Source organism: Mesoplodon densirostris, chromosome 10 (assembly GCF_025265405.1).
Source record: "Mesoplodon densirostris isolate mMesDen1 chromosome 10, mMesDen1 primary haplotype, whole genome shotgun sequence".
Classification (NCBI taxonomy): domain Eukaryota; kingdom Metazoa; phylum Chordata; class Mammalia; order Artiodactyla; family Ziphiidae; genus Mesoplodon; species Mesoplodon densirostris.
In genome coordinates this window covers 76,555,048-76,567,595 of record NC_082670.1, presented here as the reverse complement: position 1 = coordinate 76,567,595, position 12,548 = coordinate 76,555,048, and the positions used below count along the sequence as shown (strand labels likewise).

Genomic DNA, 12,548 nt, shown 5'->3' with positions numbered 1-12,548 from the left:
GCTAAAGCTGCCTTTTTCCCTAGATGTTTGTACTCTCTTATCTTGACTGATCCAGAATAGATAAAGGAAATATTGGATACAACTTGTTGAAAAAGGCAATACTGCATCTTCTTTACCTGCAGAAAAGCAAGTACATGCTTGCAGACTCTTGGTGTATTCTTAGAGAGGCTCTTAAGGAAATGTGCAAGCAGGGTATGTTCCAGGAGATTATGAGTCCTTTGTGTTTCATGATTCATGGTTGCCAGCAGCTGGCATCTTTCTGAAATCCCATGAAAAGTGGGCAGAGCTCCTTGTGCAAACTTTTGAGCAGAGGGTTAAGGAGACTTTGTATCTGACTCTTAATCTCGTTGGGAAATTTTAGGGTGAAAAATGTAATTACATCTGATATGCCAACAACCAAGGCCAAAGGAATGCCTCCTGTTTGGAAGGTTCTTTGTTGATGAGATTAAAAACTAAGCTGTTGTGCTCCTGCATACAAATTATTCAGATTATTTGAAAAGAAATGAAAGAAGACCCTGGGAAAAAAATGCCACAGACCATATTATGTAGGACTTAACCTGTTAATGCTCACCTGTTTAGCAATTAGTTCAACAAATATTTACCAAGTACCTACTAGGTGCAGTTCAACAGAAACTACACAAATAAGGTCCCTGATCTCCTTGAGTCCTTTTACCCAAGTAAGGTATATTCTTAATTGTCTGTCAGTATAAGATTATAAGAAGAATTCAAGGACTCTGCCATTTATCACAGGGCAACTTCACATTGTATGATCAATATTGCCATCGACTCTGCATATAAATGGGTTAGCATGGGCAATTCAGTTGGCTGGCATAGAGGACTGTTTGATGTGGCCTGAATACCAGGGCTGGAAGCAGAGAGGGATAACACATAGTAACTAAAGGAAGGATAGGAAAGTGACACATCATTGAAATGTGGGGTTGTAGTCAGTTAACTGACACCAGCAGTCTCATAAGCCTCATAGCCATGAATCCAGGTCATGATGATGAGCAGAATTTGTTCAGAGATGGAAAGCAGCCATTACCAAACATTTAGTTTGTCCACATGAAACGCCACTTCGCCTTCCACCCTAACATGTAGTTCTTAGGTTGTCCCATTTTACACAGAAGAGCTTAAATCACACTGCTAAGGTCAACAGCTAGGAGGTGGAGAGAGCAGGCTGGAACCCCATTCTATCATTCACTACCCCATCCCCTGTTCTTCCTTCAGTAGTGTGTGGCCACCACCAGCCACTATATAGCAAGGGGCTCTTCAGACCCAATTCCTTAAACCACATACTGAAGTCTGTCCCCATGTGGGTTGAAAGCAGGTTGAGTTCCAAGAATTTATAAGTCAGTATCACCTATCTCTCTGTCTATCTATCTTTCACATGTATATGTATATAATTTATTATAAATTGTATATATTCTGTGTATTATTATATAATACATATTGTATGTTAAACAGCATGTTGGGTGCCCAGGTTAACCCACAAAGCCTGTGTCCTGTTGATAAAATCCCTATGCTTGTGGAGAGAGTTGGAACCTACAAGAAGATAACACCCATAATATAATAGGAAAAACAATAATATTGAATAAAAACTTAATAAGGTATTGGTTAATCTTGGGTCCCGATACTTCAGGAGAAGTGGTTTTGTTTAGAAAGAACAAGAGAAGCCAGTGCCCATCTCTTGAGGTTGTTTTGAGGATTAAATCCATTAAACCACGTAGTGTCTGGGCATGTTGTAAAAGGTATGTAAATGTTAGGTGCATAGGTAAATGGAGACCTTGAAAAGATTCCAAAGGGAATGTCTGAATACTTCTAAAGATTTTAGAGAGGGATGGCCTAAATTATTTCTCCTGCCTGATTTTACTTTGAAACATAGTTTCCAACTAAATTGCAACTTAGGGTTTGTGCAATGGCAAGTGCACAGGCATCCATAAATCTGAGACTACCCACCTCAGCTAAAATCGTAGAGTGGTACAACTGAGCAGCTGCTGGAGCCCCACAGTCAGGCGCCTAACTTCCAGCTTTGCAAGTAGTAAGGGTGACTATCTTGAGCATTTACACTGTGCCAGGTACTTTACTTAGTCCCTTGCTATGTACTAACTCATTGCATCCCTCAAACAAACCCATGAGGTGGGTACTATTATTAGTCTCCTTTTGAAGGTAAGAACACTGGACCCTAGACAGTTTAAGAAAATTGCCCCAGGTTGCAGAACTGGTGAGCAATGGAGCTGGAGATTATATATGGGCATTTTGCCTCTGGAGGATACACGTTATGTCAGGATTGCTCAGCCTCAACAGCATTGACATTTGGGGCTGAATTCTTTGTCGTGCAACTGTGCATTGTAGAATATTTAGCATTTAGCTTCTAGATGTCAGTAGCATTCTAGCACCCTGTTTGTAAGAACCAAAAATGACTCCAGAATTGCAGATGTCCCCTAAGGGCAAAATTGCCCTTGGTTGAGAACCGCTGCCCTACATTCAGATGTGCTCTAAACGCGTGGCTGATGAAAATTCCTGGAACTGACTTAGGGCATTATCAGAGTTTGACCCACAGACTGAAGTAACTTCACAGACTTTATAGCCATGAAGCCATCATCTGCAGTACTTGGAGGAAGCAGAGCTTTCTTATAGAGCAAGGGAAGGGAAATGAATTTTTTGAAAATGTCCTTGTGAGCATTAGGATTGGAAAGAGAAAATGGCATTCAGGATGTGCACAATGGGTAGAAATACAGAAAGATAATGCCTGCATGGTGACACAAGAGAGGGCCAGTGCTGATCTGGAAAGGGACACACACCCGCCACTGAGACATACCACACACTCAGCAAATCTGAGCTCTCTGGGCTCCTGCTAGAGTTCACAGACTTGGTTCAAACCTCAGCTCCACCACTGATGAGCCATGTGACCTTGGACAAGTCATTGAGCCTCATTGCTTCTGCTTCCTCTTCTATCAAATATAGACAATGCTCATTTCCACCTCACTGTGGTGTTAAGAGTTCCTAAAAGCACCTGGCATACTTAGGGAAAGGGCTTAATGATGCTAGTTTGTTGTCTTGGCCACTCTACCTGAAGTTGTCATGTTTACTGGTTATGAGAACAGGATCTGGACTCACACTGCCTGAGTGTCAATCCAGCTTGGCCATGTGCTGGCTGTGTCTTCTTCACTGAGTAGCTCAGTTTCTGTGAGCCTCAGCTTCATCCTTTCTAATTGCCCTACATCCCAGATTTGATGTGAGGAAGCTGTGAGATGATGCACGTGAAGCCCTCTGCCCAGTGCCAGCATCAGCATTAGTGCCAAGATGGTACTTCCCACCTCAGGATTTGAATTAGTTATTTACGTTGCTATAACAGAGTGCCCAAACTGGGTGGCTTTAACAACAGAAATTGATTGTCCCGCAGTTATGGAGGCTAGAAGTCAAGGTGTCGGCAGGGTTAGTCCCTTTTGAGGGCTGTGACACAGAATCTGTTCCATGCCTTTTCCGCAGTTTCTATTGGTTTGCTGGAAATCTGCGACATTCCTTGCCTTGTAGATACATCAGGCTGATCTCTGTCTTCATCTTCACATGGCTTTCTCCTGGAGTGGGTGTGTCTGTGTCTAAATTTCTTCTTTTTATAAGGATGCCAATCATGTTGAATTAAGGTTGCAGTTCAACCACATCTTAACTAGTTATATCTGCAATGACCCTATTTTTAAATAAGGTCAAATTCTGAGGTACTGGGTGTTAGAACTTCAACATATGAATTTGGGGAGGGGGGGGACACAATTCAACCCATAACAGGATTCTATGAATCTTTTTAAGGTTTCTTCCAGACCCATGAGGGATTATTGAGGTCTGAATAGTTTGGGGAAACCAAATAAATGAACCTCTATCAGCAGGGAAAGAACATTGTTTTAGGAGTCAGGAAATGTGCCACTTGAGGGAAGTGTCTTGACTTGTTTGACTCTTAAAGTGCGTTTACTTGGTTGTGCCTTCTCTGTCATAAGAGGCTAATGATAGTCACCTTCTATACCTTCACTTCCCCCAAAATTATTCTGTGGCCTGAAGAAGAGTGTGTCTCTAAAGACACCTTGAAACTCTCAAGGCTCTATCTGGGTGCATTATTACTATTCTCACTATTTATAAGGAATAAAGGGAAATGTTGACTCCCATGTGGGGATTCAGCATCTGTTAACAGGGTCTTGCTTCTCCATCCCAGCTCGCCTCTCCCCGTCAAAAACCCAGACCTGCTGCTGAAGTTTTCAAAAGCTCCCTGTGTTGTGAGATTTGAGCAAACTTGATCTTCCAGGTTTGACTTAAATATTGTTTCCATTTTGAAGCCTGTCATGTGGGTGTACCACAAAGAGCGTTGGTTTTCCCCTCACCCCCCAAGCCCTGGGCCACGGTATGTAGGCAGTAACAGAATACCAGGAAGAAAGAGAGAGCCTGAAATGGATCCTCAGGCTCTGGGCCTGTGCAGAGACAAAGCAGGATGTAAGTAAAACCATTACTTCTCCCTCCTGATCAAAGGCGAGATGGTAACCCCACCCCTCCTCCCCACCACCCAGCAAGCAATTAACAGAGCCTGGCGTCTCCTCCGAAGTGATGGGGATTCAGCCTGCAGGACCAGCTCTGGCTGATCAGTGATTGAAAGTGAGCGGTATGCCCAGGTTGGAAAATGCTGCATTTACAAATAGAATACACTATGAAACCCTCCAATGAGGGAGACATACAAACCAACCTTGTTAATGGATTACTCTTTTCATCTGGGTTTGGTACAGATATGAGATCAGAATTTGCCAACAAGACCTAAGAGTAAAAGATTTAATTCACAGGAACAAAGTAGAACAATGCCTCTTGGATCTTATAACCACCCAGAATTTTATTAAATGTGGATTCTGATTTCGCAGGTCTGGATGGAGCCTGAGAGTTTGCATTTCTAACAGGCTCCCAGGTGGGGTTCCCAGATTCAGAGGAGAAGAAAAGCTGGATGCCCAGTTAAATTTGAATCTCCTATATTTTATCTGCCAACCTTACTCTCAGGCGATGTTGCTGCTGCTGGTGTGTGGACCACACTTTGAGTAGCAAGGATGTACATCATCAAAACATAAAACTTTGATGAAAACACGAGGCTGAGTTAGTGGAAGAGCATCTGGTACAATTTAGAAACAAGCCTGTGGCTCACAGGATAGTCACACTAGAAAATGTTGCTCGGTTATTGCCAGAAACAAACCAACAGCAGCAACGAGTGTGCATGCATCTCTAGAAATGGGGTCCCCTGCATTCCCCCGCTTAGAATCTAGGGGCCAGTGTGGTACTCATGTTTGCTTTATGTGTTTATTCACTTAGTCACTTATTTAATGTTGGTGAAGCCAAAGTAAAGTTACTGCTGTAACAGAATAAAAAGAGTAAGAGTAAAAAAGACTTTTTAAGAACAAAAAATTATGCAGTGTTTTATGCTGAGGGCTTTCGGGTGGCATTTTGCCACATTCTGCCTCCCTTCCCAACCTCCCCTTTGAAATGAAAGGGCTGCCTTGACTCTTGCAACTCAGCCCCTGACAGGTGATCTGTGGAGGAGGTGGGGGCCAGGCTTAGGTTTGCTCTGACATTTGACATGCAAACCCAAGGCTCTGTTCCTTTGAAGCTGAGAGAACTGATTCCAGCTCCTTTGAGGCTCCTGGGCCCACCGGAGCAGCCACTTACAGATTGCTGGAGGTTGGCCCTGAAAGGGAGCTTAACAGTCACTTATTCCAGCCCCTGAATTCCACATATGGAGGGACAGAACTTCAGAGCCCCTTTCCCCTTTGCTGGCCAGTCTGGCACGCAGCCTGTAAGACCTTTATCCCAGGCTGCTACATACGGTTAGAATCTGGTTTTTAGGCTCTGTTTTTTAGGGGTTTCTTTTTTGTTTTGTTCTGTTTTAAAGTACTACACTCAGGATTGCCTACATTCCAAATCTTCCTTGCCTATATTTCGTAATGGAATCATTTCCCTTCTGTCCATTCATTCTTGGGATTGGGTCGAATCTTGTATATCTGTATACAGTACCATGACATTAGTATGCTTGATTTAATTAATCAGAGGCAGCCACTTTACCTTCCCAAATCGAATCATTTTGTTTTATTCTTCAAGTATTTATTGAGCACCTACTTTGTGCTAGGTCTATGGAAGGTTACAGTCATCTGAAACTAGAGAACAAATAGCCCTTTCTCGTCCAGCCTGTTTTATGCTTGGCTCTACTGCAGCAATTAATAAGCATGGGCATTGGGGCTGAAGTATTCAGAGATTATTTATTTTAGCACTTTGACAGCCTTTAATTTCTGAAAAAACTTTAAAATAAGATCATTTTCCAAGTCCCATTTGTAGAAGTAATGCATGCCCCCTACTCCTCAGTGGTATGTCCAACCTGGTATATTTCACCCAATTTTTATTTTAGTCTGATTTATTTTAGTCTATGATTGATTCATTATTCAATCAATTCTCATTGTAAAAGATTTAAGCTATATTGAAGGAAACAGCTTGAAACCCAGATGCCCCACTTCCTCTGCTCCCCGACTTCACACTTCTCCTCAGAAGCAGCATGTGCCAGTTATTCATAGATGTGCCCTTCATGTGCACTTACAAAATATATATGCATTTACACATTTCATTGATAACACAAATTGAATCCTATTATACAGATTCTTCTGTGATTTGCATTTTTCACTTAACAATTTGTCTTGGTAAGCCTTCCATTTTTGTACATGTGAATCTGCCTTATTCTTTTCTAATAGCCATAGTAATATTCCATGGAATTCCCCTGCCAAGTTTTATTTAGCCACTCAGAGTTGATGAATATTTAGATTGTTTGCCATTTGTTGTTATGACAAACAAGATTGCAGTAAACAATTTCGTGTATCTGTCTTCGAACATATAGGCAAGTATTTCTATAGAATAGAGACCCAGCATTTTAAGTTTCTATATCAAATGAATCTGATAAGCTGATGAGAACAGGGTTGGGTGCCAACTGGCAAATACACTTCAACCTGAATCTCAAGTTTCTCAGTCCACACTTTTCAATTTGGATTAATTCAGGATTGCCTAAGAGTCTTCCATGCTTGGACACTGCTGGCTGACATTTTGAAAGTTGGAGTTGAGCTTCATAGATAAAAACCTTAGATCTACATTTTAAAATTCCTTAAAATAGTATGGACTTTATTGAGCAGAAAGTGGAAAAGGAGATGAATAAAGGGAGTTTCCTTGATAAATGGATGTAAAACTCTGTATTGAAAAAAGCATTAGTCTCTCAGGAAAGGAGGTGGGCCATTCTTTTAGAAAATAACTTTTTCATGTTTTTCTTCCCAGCTAAGCCAACTCTACAATAAATAGCCAAAACTAAATACCTAATGAGTGTGCTGTGTTGACGTGGATTTTGTTGCACATTTTAAAGTAAAAATAACAGGGTGTAGTAGGTAGAATTCCAAAGGTGTCTCCCCAAGACTCCTGTCCCGGGTTATTTAAACACTTATCCAGGCACTGGGTGAAGGGACTTTGCAGATGGAATTAAGGTTATTAATCAGCTGATCTTGAAATAGGGAGGGTATCCTGGATTATCCAGGTGGACCCAGTATGATGACATAGGCCCTTAAAAGTGGAAGAGGAAAGCAGAAGAGTCAGAGAGATGCAGTGGAATATGAAAGAGGAATGAGAGGGGAGGCAGAAGGAGAGGTCAGAGAGATTATAAGTATGATGAGAGGCTTTGAAGTTGGAGAAAGGGAGCCATGAACCAGAGAACACAGGAGGCCTCTAAAAGCTGCGAATGACTCCTAGCTGACAGCTACCAAGGAAAGTCCTCTGACCACATGGAACTGAATACTGCCAATGACTTGAATGACTCAGAGCCCCAGAAAAGACAGTAGCCCTGCCAATACCTTGATTCTGGTCTTGGGAGACCCACAGCAGAGAGATAATAAATAAATTTTTTAATATGCGAAATATGTGGTAATTTGTCATGACAGCAATAGAAAACTAATACAGAGGTTGAACCAACATCTGTGTGTTGGACATAGCAAAAATGGATACCGATAGCAGGCTGCTGTGTTTCTTACTTCCTTGCATATGAAGCAGGGTAGAGTCCAAAGGGTAGGTCACATTTTCTAAATGCTTACCACATGATAAATGCTTTGCTGGGTGCTTTATGTGCGTTCCCTACCTTATTCTTACCAATAGCCCTAAAAGATTTGGTGCTTTTATTATCATCTCCATTTTATAAATGAGAGAACTCAGCCTCACAGAGGTTAGGTACATGGGCAGGGATGACATGGCTTATAAATAGCAGGGCTGGGACTCAAGCCCATACCTATGGGACATCACAGCCTAGCCTGTATTTCACATGAACACTATATTTCACAATTAAATATGAGGCTAATATGTTTCCATATGCAAAACCACTGATATTTAAACTCTAGCTAAACATTCACATTTAAGAATGCCTTTTGTCACATAAAGCCTACTGACCTTGTTTTAATACCCTTGGAATACTACACCATCAGATGCTGAGCAAGGAGGAAAAAAAATCAAAGTTGGTTGGCCAAGGAAACAGGAGACCCCTGTTCCCCCCACTCCAGGCCCTTCAAGTCAAAGCACAGTGCACACTCTTATATTTCTCTTCAAATCCTTGGAGGTACCACTTGCTCTAGATTGTGTCAAAGATTGTACACTCTTCCCCACACCAGGCACTCAATTTTAGAGGTGAAAGCTGTGATGGAGACATTTTTATACCTTGAACATAAACATCAGGAACCAAAAGGAGTATCAAGTGGAGCAAATGTGATGCATAACTGACATTTTTTCTAGGGCGGGCCAATGTGCCGATTTGATCTCAGTTGTCTGTACAAAAAGTGTGACTTCAAATTCAGCCAACGGAAAGTCAGAGCATGCAACAGACCCCTCCTTGCCTTTATTCATTCACATATTCAAACATTTAACAAATATGAACCAAGCTTCTGTCATGTGCCAGAGTTTGCATTGGAAGCTGAGGATACAGTGATGAATAAGACAGGTTCTGTGTTCATGGATCTTCCAGCCTAGAGAAGGAAGAATGGATCAGCAAGCAGTTGCAGGCTGGTATAGTCAAGCTGTGATGGACTAAGTACTGGATGCCATGAGAACATGTGGAAAAGATACCAAACTCAGCTTCAGAAACCAAAAATTGGGGTCCTTAAACTGGGACCTACAGGAAAAATAGGAGTTATCCAGGCAAATACGGGGTGGAGGAGAATGTTCCAGACCAAAGGAATGTCATAATGGAGGTCTGATATGGAAACATACTAAGTCCATAAATATATCTGGAGTATGGAAGGCAAAGAGGCAGACTAGCAAAGGATGAGGCTGAAGGTGTCACTAACGACTGAGGTCAGAAAGGCTTTCTACTGCTTTAGGGAGTTTGAACTTTGTTTCAATGGTTTCCATGTTCCCTTATAATAAAGAGCTGAGAGAGACATGATCAGATGTGGGTGCTTTAGAACAGCGGTCTCCAACCTTTTTGGCACCAGGGAGCGGTTTCATGGAAGACAGCTTTTCCATGGGCCAGGGGTGGGAGGTGGGAGCGGGGAGGGGATGGCTCAGGCGGTAATGCAAGTGCTGGGGAGCGGCAGATGAAGCTTTACTTGTCACCCGCCGCTCACCTCCTGCTGTGCCACCCTGGTGCCTAACAGGTCTGGGGGTTGGGGACCCCTGCTTTAGAAGGATCCCTCTGGTGGAACTATTAAGAATGGGTGTTGGAGAGTGAGTGGATGCAAGGAGACCCTTGGGAGGCTAGAGAAGTGTGGTCTGTGTAGAGGAAGGCTGGGATTAGGGATAGAGGAAGGCAGTTGGATTCCAGAGCTATCTGGGAAGGAGAGTCAATGGAATTTGGTTGTGGCATGCAGGGAGAAAAGGGAGTCTAGGATGACAGCCAGGCCTGACTTGGCTAAATCTTATTCCAAATATTCTTCTAGACTGACAGGCCCGAGTTGTGGTCCACAGAGGTGAGATGGGGTTATAATCTGTAATTTGTAGAAGGCCTGAGGAGTAGGGGATCAGCCAGGAAGCATGTCTTCCTTCTGCTGCGTGGGGCAGCCAAGAGCGCCTCTGTGGATGGGCGTCTTGGGGCTTTCAGAGCAGATGACTCCTCTTGGTTGTTTTGAATATGCTGACAGACAAAAGCTTTCAAGAAAACAATGTCCCAACTCCTTAGTGAAGCAGGAAATGATAAGCAGTTTCAAATGTTCGCTTTCTTTTCTTTGCTCTTGCTTTCTGCAGAGAAGAATGCCTTTGCCGTTGAAGGTGGTGGGTGCAGGTTGCCCTGTAGGTTTGGGGAAGGGTCAGTGCACCTATAACCTGCCCACTCCATGTGTCTTGAGGTGCTGTAATGTCTTGACAGGTGTCCTGACTCTTGGCTTTGACATGTCCTGTTAGGGCTGCCAGTCAGTTGGGACTGGACCCTGGGAAGAGCCTGCAGGCCTGAGACTTGGTAACATTTGCCTGGTTAAACACCTGTGGCTGCTGTGACCCCATAGCTAAGCCCTGTCACAGGCTGACAGGTCAGGGCTACTGAGATTCACTTACTGATGATGGTCCTTCAGTCTTGTTATTACTCTAACTCTGCATCAGGAGAGGGAGATTTTTCACGAGCAGGTGTGTGAAATACGTTCAGTGCCTAGCAGTGGTGTACAGCTGCTATCTGCTGCTATCTACTGCTTTGATCTGCCCATCATCGGTCTCCTTCTCTTCTGAAACCAGCAGCCAGATTTTCTTTGGGAAATCCCTTTGTTTCCACAGTTCTGGGGCAGTTACCCTTTGCCCAGCACTGTGTCAGGTATGGGCAGTTGGATCAAGCCAGCCAATCAGAATCCTCGACCCCCAGACCTGATCACTCAGAGGGAGCTGTCCTTTGGGCCACAGTGATTGGCTCAGGGGTGGGCACAGGACCCAGCTAGTCTCATTCTGAGTTTAAGACTGTTTGGATAAAGAAATGCTTGTTCTATAGAATTGCAAGCTGGGATGATGGCATTTGGGGTACCGGGGGCCACAGCCTGCCTGAGAAGGTAGTAAAAAAGAAGAAAGCAGACGTGAATGATGGAGAGAGAGAGAGAGAGAGGGGCAGAGACAGATCTCTAGGGACATTGTCTGAGCCCTTGAATTCAGCTGTGCCCAAAGCCAGCCTAGTCCTGAATGATCTAGTTACAAGAGCTAATAAATGTCTTTTTCAGTCAGCCAGTTTGAGTCCTGATGTGTCTGTTACTGAGTCTTGGTTCAAGTCAATTTAGCAAGTATTTGTTGAGATCTCTGGTGGGAGCTGTACCTCAGAGCTGTAGGGAACACACGAGACGTGGTGTAGTCACAGCCATAATTATTATAATTATTATTGTTCTATTAATTGGACATTTCTCCTGTTACCAGACACTCCTTTTCACTTTACACACATTACTTATTTGATCCTTTGAGTAAATCTTTTTTTTTTTTTTTTTTTTTTTTTTTGCGGTATGCGGGCCTCTCACTGTTGTGGCCTCCCCCGTTGCGGAGCACAGGCTCCGGACGCGCAGGCTCCGGACGCGCAGGCTCAGCGGCCATGGCTCACGGGCCCAGCCGCTCCGCGGCATATGGGATCCTCCCAGACCGGGGCACGAACCCGTATCCCCTGCATCGGCAGGCGGACTCTCAACCACTTGCGCCACCAGGGAGGCCCTGAGTAAATCTTTGAATTAGAAATAATTACTTGAATTTTACAGAGGAGGAAACCTGGATCCAGAGAGGCTAAGAAATATATCCAATATAATACCATAATAACAATAGTAAAAAAAAAAATAGCTAGTCAGTGAAGAGGTAGGATGTGAGTTGTGATCTACCGTGACTCCAAAGTCTGTGTTCTCACCACCTGGCTTTCTTGCCTCCTACCCTTGTGTACTCATACTCTGGCCAGGGAGACATAAAGGAAATACACTGTGTGCTGCAGGACAGGTGAGATTATTCCCTCCCACCCCAAGAACTTGGAAATAAAGAAAATAGATTGCATACCCATGAAAGCGACATAGAATGGATCAGAGCAGAGATTTGCCAACTTGCCCTAAAGAGCCAAAATGGCTCCTGGCCAACCAGGCTGGATCTTGCTGCCTAAATGTATTGACAGCAAAGAAGGAATGAGTGTGTCAGGAGAGGGGTCACCCAACCATGGAAGCAAAGAGCAAAGAGGGTTTGGAGAGGAGAATCTTGGGGACGCCTATCCTGGCACTATCCAGCGGTTGGGAGCTATGCCCATGGGGCTTCCTGAGGGCTGGTCTATCCTTATGGAGAGATAAGTGAGGAGGCTGTGGCCATAGAATCCAGCAGTCACTCTTCCCATGAAAGCTACTCTCTTCATTGTGGATTAGCACACGGGGCCTCTTAGCATGATGCCCTTAAATGCCTGCTGCAGCCAACAGCCCTAGTACTGGAAACACCATGCTCCTTTCATCATGATCCATCCTCTTCTCTTTTTAAATCATTTTGAAAACACTGCTTCCCTGAAGGGTGTATCTATAGGGAAAGGACTGCACTTGCCATACATA

General features: G+C 43.6%; 1 protein-coding gene and 1 pseudogene across 13 annotated transcripts in view; both read left to right on the top strand.

Moving 5' to 3' along the window:
* Positions 1-12,548, top strand: part of ERC2 (ELKS/RAB6-interacting/CAST family member 2) — a 985,114-nt gene that overhangs the window by 800,169 nt on the left and 172,397 nt on the right. The window lies entirely within an intron of this gene.
* LOC132497259 (uncharacterized) lies at positions 10,054-10,873 on the top strand (annotated as a pseudogene).